At 50.4% G+C, this 18,250-nt stretch overlaps 1 pseudogene; it reads right to left on the bottom strand.

Annotated features, from left to right (window-relative positions):
* LOC108921817 (netrin receptor DCC-like) overlaps positions 1–18,250 on the bottom strand; it is a 98,305-nt pseudogene that overhangs the window by 48,087 nt on the left and 31,968 nt on the right.

The raw sequence follows: 18,250 nt of genomic DNA, 5'->3' as shown, positions 1-18,250 counted from the left end.
AGAGGGTAAGACCGTGATCCTCTCCGTCATAGATCGTTTCTCCAAGGCTTGCAGACTGGTGCCCCTTCCGAAGCTGCCTACTGCTCTCGAGGTATCAGAGATTCCATTCGAGCAAGTATTTAAACTCTACGGACTCCCCGAAGACATTGTTTCCGATCGAGGGCCCCAGTTCACCTCTCGAGTATGGAAGGCCTTTTGGGGCCGGCTCGGAGTAATGGTCAGCCTTACATCGGGATACCACCCGCAAGCCAACGGCCATGTAGAACGCTTACAACAGGATGTTTCAAGGTTTCTCCGAGCCTACTGCTCCCAAAAACCCCACCACTGGGCTCGCTACCTGGCCTGGGCAGAGTATGCCCACAACTCCGCGCCTCATACATCCACAGGTATGTCGCCCTTCCAGTGCGTGTTAGGCTACCAACCTGTCCTGTTTCCTAGCGAGACCTCTCCGAGTCCTGTTCAGGCCGTGGAAATATGGCACAACGAGAGCACCCGCATCTGGAGGACGGTCCAGGCCCACCTGCTCCGCAGTGCGGAATGCCGCAAACCTCAGGCGGACCGGCACCGGCGTACCCTTTCGTTCTTGCCTGGGCAAAGAGTTTGGCTCTCCACCCGAGACCTTCACCTGAAGACCCCCCTCCAAGAAACTCGGGTCCCGCTACATCGGTCCCTTCAAGGTAGTGCGTCCTGTCACGCCAGTTACCTACCGCCTTCAATTGCCTCCTGACCTCCGAGTGCACCCAACGTTCCATGTTTCCCTCCTGAAACTGGTAGGGGTGTCCTTGCATCAGCCACCAGTAGAAACCACACCACCGTCTACACTACCCCTAGCAGGGGACGATGTATATACGGTCCGAGCCCTGCTGAACTCCCGCCGACGGAAAGGTCGGCTGCAGTATCTGGTGGATTGGGAGGGGTACGGTCCAGAGGAGCGTTCCTGGGTAGCTGCTTCGGACGTCTTGGACCCCGACCTGGTGGCCGCTTTCCACAGGGACCATCTCGAGTGCCTGGCTCCGCGCCCCCGGGGGCATCCTCCTTCTCGGCCCAGGGCGTCCAGGGCCGCCCGTGGAGGGGGGGGGGGGTACTGTCACGTTCCCCGCATCCGGCACATCGGCGACACCTGCCGTTCCCTGATGGGAACGACAATAAAGAGGGAAGCCGAGGAAGCCCGGACGCGGAACCTTGTTTTGCCTCGTTGTTTCCCTGCGAACCGTGTTACCGAGAGATCCATTCCGACTTCGACCCTTTGCCTGTTTCGTCCCGACCACGTTCTTTGCCTAGCCCTTTATACTACGTTTGCTGATCACCTGACCCTCGCCTGCCCCTCGACACTGATTATGGATTCTGATTCGGCTTCCGTGCACGTCAATCCGAGAACTCTGCACTTGAGTCCGTCCGCGCTACGCGCAACCGTGACAGGTAGCCCAAGTTATCCTTTGTTTGGTCCTTCTTTTTAGCCGTCTGAGGTGCAGAAGGCAAGTATGCAATATGCAATGTATACGAAAGTCGAGAATAAACCAAAAAGCTCATATTACCACTTGCCTTATGTTCCTCTTAAAAATGTGGGAAATGTAAATTACACAGAAAGCTCATTTTCTACTAAATCATCAGTTAGATGTACATCTGCAGTCCCCTGAGATCCTTATTTACTCTCTTTTTCTCTTTCTGCTTCCAATTTCAGACACATCTTTGTGGCTCATCTTACATATTGTACGCCTTACAGATGGTAAATGGCATGACATTTCCATCTTCACATTTCCAAGGTCCATCTTAAGCCCCAGTGATGCTGTCATTCTGCAGCAGCCCAGTGATGTCCCATCTGCAACAATATCCCATCTCCACAGTAGAACATCACAGACAGTTTTCATATAGCACCACAAACATAAACTGAGTTCAGCTGGGCCCTGGGTGGAACAAACCTCCCTTCCCACAGCCTCTCAAAGTTCACATTGACACTTTAAACCAGAGAAAAACAACAGTTTTATTTAATTTTGCTTAGAAGTAATATAAGTCTGTAACCGAAACTGGCTCTTTGTCAGAGCCTCCACTGCTGAGCGAAGCAATAAAACGTCCAGGGGTGAAGGTGGTGCACAAACACAGTCGCTGTTTGTGGGCACTGAGATGCCGGACTCAGTTGTATTCCTTCTTATGCACATGTAGGAGAAAAGGGCTGAAATAGTGGTATGTTCAGCTTTTGTGCTTGTGGAGCTCACCGACAAGCTTGAAATTTCAAAATGTCATGGAAGCTCCCTGCAAACCCAAAACAAAGGATAAACATGCAACAATATGGGCTGCTTTCAAAGCCAAGTTTTCCCTACATGCAGTAATTCAGTCTTTGCCCAGTGTGCACTTTTCAGCCCAAATACCACAATAAAGTGCAGGTGGAAACACCTGGTGCAGCAGCTCTACAAACTCGTGTTGCTTCACTTTGTATATTTGGTGAAGTCTCTCCATGCCCTGCCCCTCTGCCACACCCCAGTGCCACACCCACCCCGAAACACCCCCGAATGCCCCACCCACCACGTCCCACCCTATCCGTCATACCCAATGCCACACCTCTAAATGCCCCACCCATTATGGCCCACCTGTCTCCGCCACACCCTCAATGCCCCACCTGCAATGCCTCGCCGTTCCGCCACACCCCTTTGTCACACCCCACTTCATTAACAGCTACTGGATGAGTTTACATTTTCATTTCACCTACACCTTCTGGACTTCAATTTTGTTCAGCCTGATTATGTTTTCTCACTAATGCATGATTTCCACAGCCACAGGTGTCTTCCTTACTGCAGTTTCTCATTGGTGCCTTTGGACTTCATGGTTTTAGGAGATATAACAGTTTGGTTAAGACAAGGAAAACTAGCAGAAAAAAGCAAAATATGACTGAAATTTTCAAGTCTGCACAACAGGGAAATATTTAAAGGAGAAAAATCCATTTAAAGAGGTCAACTGTCATAACTACAGCGCAAGAATAAAAGGCTAATGCTGAGCTAAGGCGAAGGGGTCCAATAAAACAGAAGATGCTTCTAGAAACAGTGCAGAAGGTTAATGACCAGAAAGATGGAGCATAAAGACTCAGTTGCTGAGACCAGAGCCCTTGGGCAATGAAAACGGTTAAAAAAAAGTAAATCGCTAACCTCCTTATAAGCATTTGACTGAATTCATCAGAGGCTCTACAAAAGAAGCTGATTTGCATTCGATCAAAGAAAGAATTAAAGGAACCAGAGGAGGTTCCACACCATTTCACAACTGAGCAATTAGTAACCCTGATGGAAGCATGAAGATATACCCTTAGACTGACCAGTGGAATAATGACTGGAAGTCTTATGTCACATGTCTATTAGACTGGCCAGAAAATGCACACATTTGTTTTTTAAAGTACCAAAACACCGCTTCCTTGTGACGTCACAGAAACGAGTCCAGTGACTAAGATTCTAATAAAATGATAATGGCAGCATCTTCCTTTCTAGCCGGGAAGGACACAATGCTCAAGATGAGACGCAAGCAGTCTGATCCTTGTCAATATCAAATTTAATAACAACAAAGAGTTAATAAAGAGTCTACGGTCCATGAGACAGTGACCTGCATTGGACAAGCTTATCAGCCAGATGGAAAAATGTGCTGAATGGTTTTCATCCTTCTTTAGAAACAGAGTGATAATGTTTCCATGTCTCTGCCAGTCTATTAATTCCATGTAAAAGTTCAGAACATATTTAGAACCTAACCTTCTTATAAGATTCTAATGGACGTCCGTGACGGTCTCAACGTTTCTCCTAGGTGGACATGGGACAAGACGGATTGTGACCACTTATTCTTGTTACGTGCGTGCGTGCGTGCGAGTGTATTTAGTGGTGGTGGTAAGGCAGTTGTCTCTACAAGATTCCACAAGTCGAGAGAGGCGGAGTTGCCTCCTATATACTTGCTCCTAGTTCCTGACAGATGCCCCTTGCCGGGGTGTGGTTTCTGGCGGGACAATTGTGAGCTGCTGTGCTGTACGGTCTGGGGGCAGGAGGCGGGATTTCCTCGAAGGACAGCTCCTAGTGACCCGCTTCCGCCCTCGCTGGAGAATGACGGCCAGCTACTCCCGTTTAAGACAAATCACAAGGAGAATAAAGGCAGCTTGCCTCAGGGTTCTGGGGGCAGACTGTGTGGGAGTGGGAGTGGGAGGGTGGTGCCCTTTCTTTGATTATACTGGTCCAAAGAGGACTTTCTGGCTGAAAAGGAACCTGTTTTTGTGGGGAAACCCCAGTGTTGTGCACCTTTATTCCGCCTGTGAGGCTGCCTTCGCTCCAGAGTGTACAGTTACTTGGAGCAGAATACTCAGTGGAGCTCTTTACAAAGATCACAAGTCTTGTCAATAGCAGTCTGACCATATGTACACGTGCCTGTAGTGCTGCTCTTGCTTTTGCAGATCTTTGTTTTGCGAGCTCACTGAACCAGTCCCACTTGATAACTGCATCGACTAATGTGGCTGTTGGCACGTTTTCTTGTTCTCCATCAGCTGCAAGGTTTTGCTCATGAAGTGACAGTGAAAAGTGGCCTTTGCAACATCGCACCTTGCTGTGGCTGAATAGATGGATGCTAGTTGTTCTGCCTGTATTGCAGTAGCCATTCCCAACAGTAAAACAATACATTGTTTTTCCCAAAATGAGGCATTAGATCTCCGTTGCATTGACGTGGAGATCGCTGATGTGGGTTCGACATCTAGACACGCTGAAGCGTGGTCAGTCAACATACCTGGGCAGATCTGCCAAAGTCTTGCTGAAAGAATAAACTTGGGGCAGAAGAAAGAGCTTGCCGATAGAAAGCAACAAGTGTGCGGTCACTGCTCATGGCTGCAGTTCTCTGCACACGTCCACCAAACCCGAGTCCCCACACATATTCCTAAGAGAGATGAAGGATTTCAATTTACCACACCAACAAAAGGAACATTTGTCCGTATTGTCATTGAGCTGCAGCTAAAGTGTGCAGTGAACAACCTGGATCCTTTACAGCTCTGGTTCAACAGTATGATCACACAGGGCATCAGTTGAGGGCAATTCTCATTCTGCACATAAACACTAAAAAGCGTAACATGTGCAGAACGGAGTCTGTGAGTGCAGTAAATCTGCCCTCAGGGTTGAATCTTTAAGCTTCCTGATAAATAGTGAATTTTGTTCATAGGAACAGCAGTGCCGCTCTGTTTGACCTGAAGGAAGAAGAACATTCTACCGAGTCGGTTCTTAGCAATGCAGCTGGTTTCTCCCAGTGCCAAAACGGCAGTCTTTTCTTTTTTCAAAGATGTCACAGCCTTTAACCACATGACCAATTAGAACCTTCAAGTACATGTCCGATGACCTTAACGCTCCCTTCCTTTCCATCCAGTGAACAACTCTTATGAATGAGCCCAGGAGAAGAATAGTATGAATCCAGGAGTGGAGTAGAAACCCTCGGAGTAAGAGAACGTGGCAGTGTGGTTTTCAATACAAAAAACACGGTGCTGCGGTGGGGCTGAGGTTACTTTTTGTACGTTGGTGGATCTTACCCTCCAGTTGGGCTGGGCTGAGGTTACCTTCTGTAGACTAATGGCTCTGAGTTCATTCGGGTGGGGTTACCTTCCGTAGAAAGCTGATGCTTACACTCTGGTTTGGTGGTCACGGAGATGGTGGCAGAACTTGCTCCCGAGCCCAGGTCATTGTAGGCCACCACCCGGAAGACGTACGGCTGCTCCGGTTTCAGGCCGTCCACAGTGAGCGGCGAGCTGGCCGAATGGGAAGTGCTGACGGAGCGCTCCCTGAGAAATCACAGAAACCACCTGGTTGCTGAGCTACATACTTCCATCCAACTCAGATTAGACAGCTGCAGAGTGACTCTTTGAAAGAACGAATCCAGCAGTAGGCTGTTACTGAGGAGGTTCAGATACAGAATGTTGCTGAAGGGACGACTGCTCTGTTTCTGCAGCGAATATCATTATGCCGTGTTCATGTGTCAATGAGGAATGAGGGCTTTGCCAGTGTGGAAGACCTGCTGCAAAACCACTCAGTGTGATGTGTGTGTTAAACACTGGTCCATACAGGGGAAAGAAACAAACTAACTGTGCTTTAGAATCACACGTCTGCATCTAAGTGTCTCTTTCTCCTAATGTAATGAACACATTGTATTTTCTATGAGACGTTCGTCACTTTGGAGAAAAGCATCTGATAAATGAATACATGTACATGTCAATGTAAAATCATGTACAGTCCAAACACAAATGGATAATTATTTCTTTTTTGTCCAATGTATAAAGAAAGAATTAAGTGATAATGGTTGTGTATCCGGGTGGTGCGGTGGTGCAGTGGGTTGGACCACAGTCCTGCTCTCTGGTGGGTCTGGGGTTCAAGTCCTGCTTGGGGTGCCTTGCGACGGACTGGCGTCCCGTCCTGGGTGTGTCCCCTCCCCCTCCGGCCTTACGCCCTGTGTTGCCGGGTAGGCTCTGGTTCCCCCGCGACCCCGCATGGGACAAGCGGTTCTGAAAATGTGTGTGTGTGGTTGTGTATCCACACCGGATGTGTCCTGCAGCCCAGTGGTCATTTGCCCATAATCCACCAAGTATATAATTTCCCAGAAATGGACCAATAAGGCCCGCAAGCCCTTTAGATCTTTGTTAACTCACAGCAGTGTCACTGGGCCTCTAAAACTCCTGGTCAGCTGCCCTTAGCTAAAAAGAGAGTCGATTTCTGATGGTATCTATAGACGTTGGGAAAGAGGAAGGATGTCTGGGATCATCAGGACATGGACTGGTAAAAGCTGCTGCAGATTAATTAACACACCCTTTAGTGACTTCTCCTTAGTGCCTCTGGTTCCGACTCCTGTACTTTTTCACAGGTGCTCCTGTCTGAGGGGGGGCTCCCTATGTACAAGAGCCTGGAGCGCCGGCAGCACTGCTCACACACCTGTTGATGCCTTCCTCTGAGAAGTAGACCGTGTAACCCTGGACCTTCCCATGTGTCTCCTCCGGGGGGCGCCAGGCAAGCCGGACCGAGCGGCTAGACACTAGGACAGGGACCAGGTCACAGGGAGCGGAGGGGAGGGCACTGGAGCTCGGGACAACTGGTGGGGGAGGAGAGGAGTCAGTCAAAGAGGTGGGGGGCACAGGGGGCGGGGCCTGGGGAACTGATGTGGGAGTGGCCTCTGCGTAATTAGTTCAAGGGGGAAGGGAGGAGAAATGCAGAAGAAAAGTGGCCCCATGGCAGAGTGAGATGAGGAGACAATGAAAAGATTGAGGAGAAAAGAAGAGCGATAAAAGCATCACGAACGAGTATTGATTTATAAATTGACAAATTTAAAAATCAAAGTTCATCACTGTTTTAGGCAGCAGCAAAGACGTGATTAATCAGTTATTTATTTAATCGAGCAGCAATGATGACACGAGTGGTCGGCAGGGTGATGATGGAGGAGGAGGACGAGGAGGAAGAGGAGTCACTCTGGCTTTACAGTAGGGATGAATACTGATGATGCCGAAGAAACAGTCATTTATGATCACATGACAAATAGAGACTGAGCAGCAGGAATTTAGATGAGTTACTCACAACAAACATGTACAGTGTGAAATGTGGGCAGAATGGTTAAGAACTTGGTCTCTGAGTAGAGAATGTGCCTGTTGAACCTCCAGGAGCACAGCTGAGGTTTTACCATCTGAGCATGAACTTGACCTGAGCTCTTGAACAAACAGCAAACTCTAACACGTTCAAGTGTGGAAACGTGGATCTGCTTCTTCATTCCCAGCGTCAGTAATGTTGCGATCGACGTAGAACTGGACACCATCTGTCCTACATCCTGGTAACCTGCTAAGTTCAGTTCACACAGCTGGAGATGAAGAAGCTCCACATCTTTCCACATCTCAAGCAGCAGTCAAGGCAGATCCTGTGAGAGCAGCTGTGGTCCAATCGCTTTTCTAGGACTGTGTGCACCTGAGCTGCACCTAAATTCTCCGAGTCATTTGCTTTTCTTTCACAACTTCCACACTGTCTCCACGTCTCTGTCTCCATGCAGCTGGACACTGTTTGTTGTCTTCGGGGACGACAGGGACCACGTGTCCACATTAATCCACTGCCACCACTCACTGTGATAAAGACATCGGAGCCGAATCTCTCATTGCTCCCAAGTGAAACGTCTTCAAAATGAACATCATGTGATGATGTGAAGAATACTTTGGTTTCCCAACTTGTTCTTCTCCTCGCTCGCAGAGTTGGACGTTCTTCGCTAAGGGTTCGACGGCAACCTGCCACCTGGGACTGCAACACACTTCCATTGAGAGCGAAAGGCCCTGTGTACGACACACAGGGGTCCGTCACTGCTGGCCAGTGTCAGCGGTGAGCAGGCTGCGCCGTCTGTCTCGGGGGGGGTGGCGTCTGGGTGCAATCCACAGGTGCAGTGGAAAGGTGCAAAGACTGCTGGGATTGTTCACGTGGGGGGGGTTGCCGTGTGAAATGTGGGCCATCATATGATGAGGTTTTGCGGGTCAGTGGATGAGGAGATGCTGTGGGGGGACGGGGGAAAAAGGACATTTCACTCTGTAGGAGCGGCTGAACTCAATCATTTACCATGTTTACACTGCTCCTGAATTGAGAACATGAGGGTGAGTGTGAGCAAAAGGAATAAAAGGGAGCGATGGCGTTCAGTGTAAAATTACAGTAATAATAGATATACTTAACAAGGCACAGTAACGAGCTCCTTAATCCAGCAGTCAAATTATGCAAATGAGGCCCGGTTCATTATAGCACATTAATCTTTCTAAACAATATGAATGCACCGACGTTGCATTTTCGCAGATTTCACGCTTGTTAGAAAATTATTGAGTACACACCCCCACGGACACCCCCTTTTGTGCACCCAGCTGCCCAGCAGAGACCTGAGCATCACAGCTGCGGTCAGCTTGTGGTGAACGCTCATGCTCCACAGTACCAGGGCCTCATGGGGTCAAACAAGGGTCAAACACGGTATGCATGTCAGCATGGTATTAAACGTGGCACTTATCTCAGTATGGGGTAGAATGCAGTACTTATGTTTCCGTGGGGTAAAACAAGGTACGCATCTCAGTATGATTCCGATGAGACCGACTCAGGCTGTTGCTCGAGGTCAGGTGGACAGGATGGTTGTGTGTGGCTGTGTGTTGTGTGGAACCCCCTCCCCGCCACTGGTTGTGTCCATTGCACAAATTATGCTAAGTAATTGATCTCCTTCTATTCTCAGGCAGCCAGGCTGGGGGGGCAGGGGCACTGGGAAATACCTACCCCATAATTCCACAGTGGGGGCTTCACACACCCCTCCCCCACACCACTGACTGTGGAGAGCGTCTCTTGACTGTCAACAGAAGAAATCGATAGGATACAGGGGTGCAGGATTGCCATAGCAACAGACCCTGTCACAGCCTCTGCTTCCACCAGTCACCCCCACCAGCCGGAACTGAGAGCCGCTGCAGGGAGAGCAAAGGATGATGGGAATGCGGTGGGGAGGATAAGGGCAGAAGCTCCCTGTAGAATACAGATCAGAGATCAGTGCTGGGGGCTGAAAGAGGCAGGTTTACCCCCCCAACGCAACACACGGGGGGCTGGGGGGTGGGAAAAGTTGATCTGTGAGATGTTCTCCTGATTCACATCTTGGAGATGATGGGAAACAGGAAGCGCTGCGTGTGTCGGTCGCTCGCACACGCCACCTGTACACTGATCGGGTGACAAGTGTGTGTTCCTGTCACACACCGCGCCGCTGCCTCGTGCCAGGTGCGATGAGAGCGGTTCCGGCGGCCTTGTGCAGAGCGCATGTTGACCACAGCTGTGTGATTACTGCGGTTCGTGGAAGCGAGTCAACCGTCAGCGGTCATGAGGTTCTGCCGTCTGGCCTTGCTGCTCACTGGGGCTCATTGCTCTTATTGACCACATCATAGCCCAGACTTCTCTAACTGTTCACCACGGTCTGGAGCGGACTCCAGGTTGCTGTGGGCTTTGCCGTTTCCTGTCAGTAAGCGTTGTGTGGTCTCGCAGCGGTACCTGCTCACCTGCCGCACTCGACCGCAGCAAAGCAGATTAAAGGCTGGACATAAAACCTGGTCAAACCCACTCAGCTGTAGTGAACTGGTGCTTTAACCGAATCTTCTGCAGCCACAGGAGCCCAAAGAAGATTAATTTCCGGAATGTTGCCGCTCGCTGTGCGCAGAGGGCCCATCGGGGCGGATCTTGAGCTCGCAGCTACACTTGGTAAGGTGACCTCTGACCCCAAGAGCTCGTCAAGGAAGCACTCGGACGCATTGCTGGAGCACGGGCCTTCGGGGAACCGACCTAGACGGTATCACGTTCGCACTAGGGTTACGCCTCATTGTTCTGGCACAGCTGTGTGAACAACGAGGATCGTGACGGGCAGCGAGAGCAAGAGCGAGACCTGCTGAAGCCCTGCAGAAAGGTCTGCTGCACAGCCTGGTCCAAGGTCTGCTCTGCTCCAAGCTCCGCTTCAAAGTGAACTCACATGTCCAGTGTCCAATGTCCAGTGTCCAGTGTCTAGTGTCCGTGGTGACAGCCAGCAGTGGAAATGGAGGTGATGGAGCTGAGAGACGTTGGGATGCTGCAGGTTCTTCTCCAGCTTACCTGGTTCTCTTAGGATGAGCTGAGCGGCGACCTGGGCGTTTCCTGCTGCGTTCTCAGCCATGCACTGGTAGAAACCCTCATCGGATTTCACCAGACCCAGGATCTGCAGGTTCCCGCCGTCCTGTATCACATTCAACAGTTTACATTCACATTTATCCATGTGTGAGACACTTTTCTCTAAAGTGCTCTACAGCTCAGCCAGGCTGCTACGCTCCTCCACCTGGTGGCCCCACGCACCACAGGTCCAAAATCAAAAGCCCGAGAGGTTTCGGCTGCAGCTCCGATGTGTGGACTGACCTCCCTCTCTCCCTCACAACTGCTGAATCTCTTTCCAGATTTAGTAAGAGTCTCAAAACTCACCTCTTTCAGATTCACTTCTCCCCTGATCTCCTGTGTGTTCCACAAACATCAACTATGGTGCGGAGCTACTCCTGTGATGTACACTGGTTTATACCGTGGTAAGAGACAAACTGACTGTGCTCTAGAACCACTAGTCTGCATCCAAATGTCTCCTTCTGTTCATCTGATGAACTCTTTATGTTGTTCGCCTGAGATGCACGTCGCTTTGGCTGCTGCTAAATGAAGTGAGAAAAAGTCCTGCCGTGTGGCGCTGCTGTAGCCACAAGGCTTCGGTGAACATGGCTCAGCAATGTCTTCAGACTTACTGACTGCATCACGTAGATAGTAAACACATTTACCATGTTGGCCATTTTTGTCTCGGGGTTTTCAGCTAAAACTATGTTTGGGCAAAATTGCAGCAGCATCTGCGTTACATGATGTGCAATATTTAGAGCGGATACTTTATGAGTCTGCTGTATGAACACATATGTAACACAAATGAATAATAAATTTAGCGCGTGAAGTGTGACGCTGCACTAGGAGCCTGTCCACAGAACAGCTGCCTGAGGGCAAATATCATATGAGTAAGAGTAACGCAGCTGAACTAAGAAGAAGTGGATCGTTCATGAAGTGCACAAAGCATTGTTTGAATAAATAAATGAAGAAAAAAAAATAAAAGGTCAATATGAATATTAATGAAGAGAACAAAGGACGGCACGAGGGAGGGCGCCCCCGCCCGGACGGGGCAAACGTGACGCTTGGGGAGCAGGCGTGAGCGTTCAGCCTCAGTACACATGCGGCAGAGTCGGCGCACAGAACCACTGACGGCGCTCGCTTTGCATGAGCAATTCAGACAACTAATCAGCATTAATAAGGGAGCCGCTAATGAGGGCGAGGAGCCGCAGTGCTGCACTCGACACTCTGCTTGACGGCGGGTGTTCCTCATGTAATGTGCTCCCTCAGATAGGAGCCGCAGCGGGGGGTGGGGTCGGGGGGAACGCGCCCATTTCTGGCTGATCCGGTCGTCCCCGATTCCTCCAAGTCGGCACAGCCCCTCAAGCGCTTCGACCCCTGCTGTTGGCGCTGAGCAGTTCTCACCAGGATCCTGAAGTAGTCGCTGGGGACGACCATGTCTCCGTTCTTGGCCCAGCGCACGGTGGGAGGCGGCGACCCCGTCACGGCGCACTCCATCTCCACGTCGGTGCTCTCGTAGGCGTACCGGTTGGCCGGGGCCTTCAAGAAGCGGGGCGGCGCTGCACGGGCACACACACACACAGAAATAAGCATGAAACGTGTCTTGGGCGCAGGCTGCACAGCAGAGTATGTTACCATAGTAAATACAGGGCAGCGGCTCCTCAGCTCACTTTCGAAAATTGCCATCAGTTTAAAATAAAACAAAAGAAAGTACAATATAATGCAACAGCAACCATTTCAGTTCAGACACACAGCTGCTCGTCGCAAATTGCAGAAAAAGTGAAGTTTATATTGTTTTGTGCTGTTGCATCTTCCTTGAAACACGTCCTTTCTCATCATGTCTCACGGCTCTAGGCGACGCTCCACTCGTAGGTCACTTTGGTCTCCATCCTTTTCCCTTTTAGGCTGTAATGTTGTACGTTGGTGGCTTTCGATCTTCTCTTCTCCTGGGGGCGTCGGGCACCTTGGGGCACCTTGCGGCCCAGAGTTGCCGTGGCGACAGAAATTGCTCTTCATATAAACACACAAAGATACAAAACATCCATAGCTTGTTTTGTCTGTAGCTCCATTTTGTACCTGTCGCCGCACGTGGAGTCAACGACAGCTGAACGTTACAAGACAGGTGTGTGCGGTGCTCGCGCTGCTCCTCGCGGATGTCGCTGTAATTCATTAGTGACACAGTAAAAACTTTGTAAGGCTCTTTAACATCCTTTTTATCATGTAAGGCTCTTTAACATCTTTCTTATCTTTTTTGTTAAAGATACATGGGATTAAACACAGCTTTAACAGGGGGTTAAATCTGGCAGCGAGCGCCACCTGGACCTCTGTGCTCACACACAACAGGAAGGACAAGTGTGTGTGTGTGTGTGTGTGTGTGTGTGTGTGTGTGTCTGTGTGTGTGTGTGTCTGTGTGTCTGTGTGTGAGTGTGTGTGTGTGTGTGAGTGTGTACAGACAGGCACAGACAGGTCAAGCCTGTTGCATCGCCATGGACACGTGTCTCTGTTGCCGTTTGGGCTCCGTTCCTCTCACACACCGTTCACTGGCTGAGAGGCCTCGTCACAGGAAGCACCCGGCAGTTCCACTCATTGCAATCGCTTATTATCACTATTCTGCTTATTATCTTTTTCAAACACTCGTAATGTTCACTCAGAAATATGGCTTCAAAGTCACATGCTGTGGCAATAATTTCTTTTCATAACACAAATCAAAAAGCAACATCAAACTTGTTTGTCTCGTCGAGAAGCAGAAGGACCCGGGAGCGGTTGTCGCGGCAACAGAACAAATGGTACAAATGAGATCAAACGCATTCTGCTGGATTTCGTCTCGTACTTCTGGATATTTTACCAAGTTAATGCAAACAAGAGTGAGAAACAAAAGTGTTTTGAAAGAGGAGAGTCGAGGGAATGAGTGTCGTCGTGAGTGCGGCTGCAGCCTCGCGCAAAGGACTCCTGCGGAGCGCACCGAACCGCTCGAGCACTGGCTCCGCTCCTGCTGCAGCCCGAAGCACTTTACACACTCCTCACACACAGACCTAGTACCTTCATTAAAGGTTCTACTGCAGGAGATGGGATTCGAACCCAAGCCACGCTTCCAGCCACTACGGCACCTGCTCGATTCTCGTTGCCACGGAGATTTTGGTTCCCGCGCAGGATACAGCTTTGGTTCATTTCACACGGATAGAATTTGCCCTGTCCCACAAAATATTACCGTTATTAAAAGTGGGCATCATTACTATTATTAAGGGAAATGTCTGAAACGGCCTCAGTAACTGACGACTAATTGAAATGGGGACTTGAAACGCGTCCAGAGTACCAGACGCAGGTGGCGTGGACTCACACCTGGGAGGTAAACACTCACGTATGAGTTGAGAGTGATGAAGGGTCTCAGTCTAACCCCCCTGCCCCCTGACTGGACATTATAGTAATTCATAATAATAAATACTGTATCCAGCAAGTAAACAAACGGAGGGAGGGACAGGCAAACACATGCGTGAGCCACTCAGCACACATATGTTAATATTCTTATGAACTATTACTTTCCAGGTGCTTTTGTCCAAAGTGACTCACAGCGTGAGGTTTTTACATTGAGCTGCTGACACTGATTTACCCCTGTACCCAGCACTATCGGTTCAAGGTAGGAGGTGGGATTCGAACCCAGGTCTGCAGGTCTGACCGATGGTGGGGTCACCTGCCCTCACGCAGGGCACAGGTAGTGCAGCGCCAATGACCTTCAGGTGTCTTGTGTGGTTCCGGTGAAGGAACACGCCTGTTTCGCAGGTAACACATGAGTCACATGCACACGACACCAGTGACCTGGGTTATTATCCAGTAAAGGGCTTTGATCACATTGCCTGCAGGCACCCGTGAGCCTAATGAAGAAACTCTTGCTGCCATCAGTCTAATTAGAGGCGACCGTCTCGCCTCTCCGTTCGACCGCATCCTTTCACTCTAATGAGCCGCACGCCACTCCATTAGCATGTTGTCTCTGCCGGTGGCAGACGGGTCGTGACCCCGTAACCCGGCGTCTCTCTAACCCAGTGAGCACGCGTCGCCGTGGCAAGTGTGTATGTTTGCGTGTTACAGAGATATTTAGCAGACAGATGTCCCGCACGCAGACACGCGAGCCAGCAGGCTGCTTTAGTGCCAGGCTGACATGGGAGCGAAGCCCACACAGCTGTTCAGAGCACAGAGACCCCTTTGCTAGGAGGCGGAGCTCCTCCGAGCCCTTTGATGCCTTTTTGTCCAGAGTGACGTACAGTTTCGGAGTGTCACCTCACTATCACTGCACACCCATTTGCCCATTTTAGCAGTACGGTCATTTTCCCTCTATCAGCTACCATGGAGCTGAGGTCTCTGTGCCCTTTCATGGAAGCACCGGTCCGAGCAACCAGCCCCGGTCTCCAGGGGGCGCTGGAGAGCACTGCGGTTGGCGCCCCTGTGGAAAGCCAACAGCTTCCGAGACACCTTTCCAAGGCGAATATTGATTAGCAGTGATCACTACTGATTTCCTTCCAGGCATCCTGATGCGGAGTGAGACCCGAGAACGACGCAAACGAGGGACAGATTCAGCAGGACGGTGACAGCAGAGCAGAGGCAAGTAACCAAACAAGGAACGAAATAAACAGAAATAACCATAAACTGTCCCACTGAGCCTTTACGCTTGTTTACCGTGCTATCCTATGATACACCAGACCATTGCCTTCCCATTTATCCTGATGTCATACATTATACCAGGCTGTTACTCTCCTGTTTAACCCACTGCAATACTGCACACCAAGCCATTACCCTTCTGTTTACTGTGCTGTAATCCAGTATACCAGGCTTTACCCCAGAGCAAACAGCCCAGTGCTGATAACAGAACAAACACCCAGAGGAAACTCAGAGTACTCCATGACACACTGCAGTAAATCAGACAACGAGAAGCACAGCGAGACTCCAGATTTACATCTGTACCCCTTTACTGTGCTGCTCTGACCTTTACTCCTTCTGCTTAATTAAGCGCAGATATAAATAGGCTGCACCATAAGGAATATTGATTTTTGTGTCTGACATTTAAAGTAAATTGGGCTCCTTTATGATGGCTGGGAAGCAGCAGCGTGGCCTGCATGCAGGGGCAGGACTGGATGAGCGAGGGGAGGATGAGGAGGAGTCTGTCCAAATGAGGACTTAACAAGGTGACGGTCTCATTGGGGGACCGGTGTGTTCAAATGTGGTAAAATGGAGTAGCGGTCCCAGAGGGGCACCAAACCATCCAAATGTGGTAAAACAGAGTAACTGTTCAGTAAAGCCTCACATTCTGAATATCGAAGAACTGCAACATGAAGAGACTTTACACATACACCCATCCTCTGAACTGCTTGTCCCATACAGGGTCGCGGGAAACAGGAGCCTAACCCGGCAACACAGGGCGTAAGGCTGGATAGGAAGGCGATGCACCCAGGACTGGATGCCAGTCCATCACAAGGCACCCCAAGCGGGATTTGAACCCCTGACCGACCCGAGAGCAGGACCCGGTCCAACCCACTGCGCCACTGCGTCACCCTCGTGAATAGACTTTAATAAGAAGCAAATGCACAATAAGTGAATGTTACAGTTTGTATGCGGGAAAAGAAAAATTAACGGATGTTTGTGGTCTGGGAAGGGGCGCGGTGGCGCAGTGGGTTGGACCATAGTCCTGCTCTCCGGTGGGTCTGTGGTTCGAGTCCCGCTTGGGGTGCCTTGCGGCGGACCGGCGTCCCGTCCTGGGTGTGTCCCCTCCCCCTCCAGCCTTACGCCCTGAGTTGCCGGGTTAGGCTCCGGTTCCCCGTGACCCTGTATGGGACAAGCGGTTCCGAAAATGTGTGTGTGTGTGTGTGTGTGTGTTTGTGGTCTGATTGAATCCGGCTACAGGTTTGGCTGCAGCAGGGATTTCCACCCTTAAGGTGTTAATATTCATCACTATGAATTGGGTGCTCAGATCTCACTGTTAGTCCATCTGTTATTAGTTTCCTCTGCAACTTGCAGAATTCACTTTCTCCCAAGTGCTAATTGGTGTCGAAGGGACGGAGTCGGGGGGGGTTGCAGTGGCGCATCAGGTTCACCTGGTGCGTGGTAGGTCTGGGGTTCGAGCCCTGCTCGGGGTGCCTTACGATGGGCTGATGGCCCCGCACCCTGCGTTGCCAGGTAACGCTGTGGCTCACCGCAGGACAAGTGGTTGTGGACAGTGGAACGGATGCACTGGCTCAATGTGGCGACCGTTGTCATGTGAACTGCGCCGGTCCTCATCCCTGATGACTCTTGTGTTGTAATGAAACCAATCGTTCAATTATGTAATTATGCTGTCCTTGCCAAGCCCTGACCACCAGCAATGGCCTCTAAAGGGGCAGCACGGTGGCACAGCGAGTAGTGTTGCTGTGTCACAGTGCTTGGGGGGTGTGAGAGGATGTGGGTTTGATCCCCACTCAGTCTGTGTGGAGTTTGCATGTTCTCCCTGCATCTGCGTGGGATTCCTCTGGGTGCTCTTGTTTCCTCCCACAGTCCAAAGACATGCTGTTCAGGTTCCCCCATAGTGTGTGAGTGACAGACAGAGAGAGAGAGTATGTGTGTTCCACTGATGTATGGATGAGTGACCCAGTGTGAGTAGTGTATCTAGCAGTGTAAGTCACCACAGTGAATAAGGTGTGTGGGCTGATTACACTGCATAGAGTTCATTGGAAGTCACTTTAGAGAAAAGTGTCTGCTAAGTGAATAAATGTAAGGAGACCCCCTGTGAGGGGTGGCAGCTGCTGCTGCCTGTCTGCAGTAAACCTCAAAGGTCTGCAGTAGTACATTATTAGTGAAACACACACACTATGGGGGAACTGGAACAGCACATCTTTGGACTATGAGAGGAAACCAGAGCAAACCAGAGGAAACCCACACAGACACAGGGAGAACACGCAAACTCCACACAGACTGAGCAGGGATCAAACCCATGTTCTCTCACACCACCCAGGTGCTATGAGACAGCAGTGCTACTTGCTGTGCCACCATCCCGCCCTTAGCAAAGCGCAAAGGTCCATGGCAGCAACCCCAGAGGTCTATGATACCAACTCCAGAAGGGGATGAGATTGAAGGCAAAGAAGCATGAAGCATAACCCCTCCATCTGGTATGATTCTCATGTTATTTGTCTACCTCGGAAACAAGAGCATCACGCGTCTCCAGCGCAATTAAAATGTAAATTCTGCAGGCTCAGTGATGCGGGAGAGAGAAGAATTCAAAGTTTTCATGAAAACCATCATGGTAAAATGGGAAAACTGCTTCCTGGAGGCACCAGGTAACACAGTAGTTATGGCCTTGGACCTCTAACCGCTCTCTGCGACTCGAGCTTCAGTGCAGTTCTGCTGCTGAAGTGCTGTGGAGAAGAGCCGTGAGCTGCAGTCCCCTCACTTTGATGCCACCCGCAGGTCCGACGCTCTAATTCTCGCACTTTGTCCTAAACTGCTTTCTGAAAAGGGAGAGTGAAGCAAATCCGCTCACGCTGGAGGGACAAAGCAGCTTACGGAGAAACATGCGTCTGGGCGAAAATTAGTCGGGGAGCGAAATGAACAAACGTGTGACAGCGGACGGCGGCGCACCACGAGGACTCGGCAGGATGGAG

The sequence above is a fragment of the Scleropages formosus genome, chromosome 17 (assembly GCF_900964775.1).
Source record: "Scleropages formosus chromosome 17, fSclFor1.1, whole genome shotgun sequence".
Classification (NCBI taxonomy): Eukaryota; Metazoa; Chordata; class Actinopteri; order Osteoglossiformes; family Osteoglossidae; genus Scleropages; species Scleropages formosus.
This window is presented reverse-complemented; position numbering and strand designations above follow the sequence as displayed.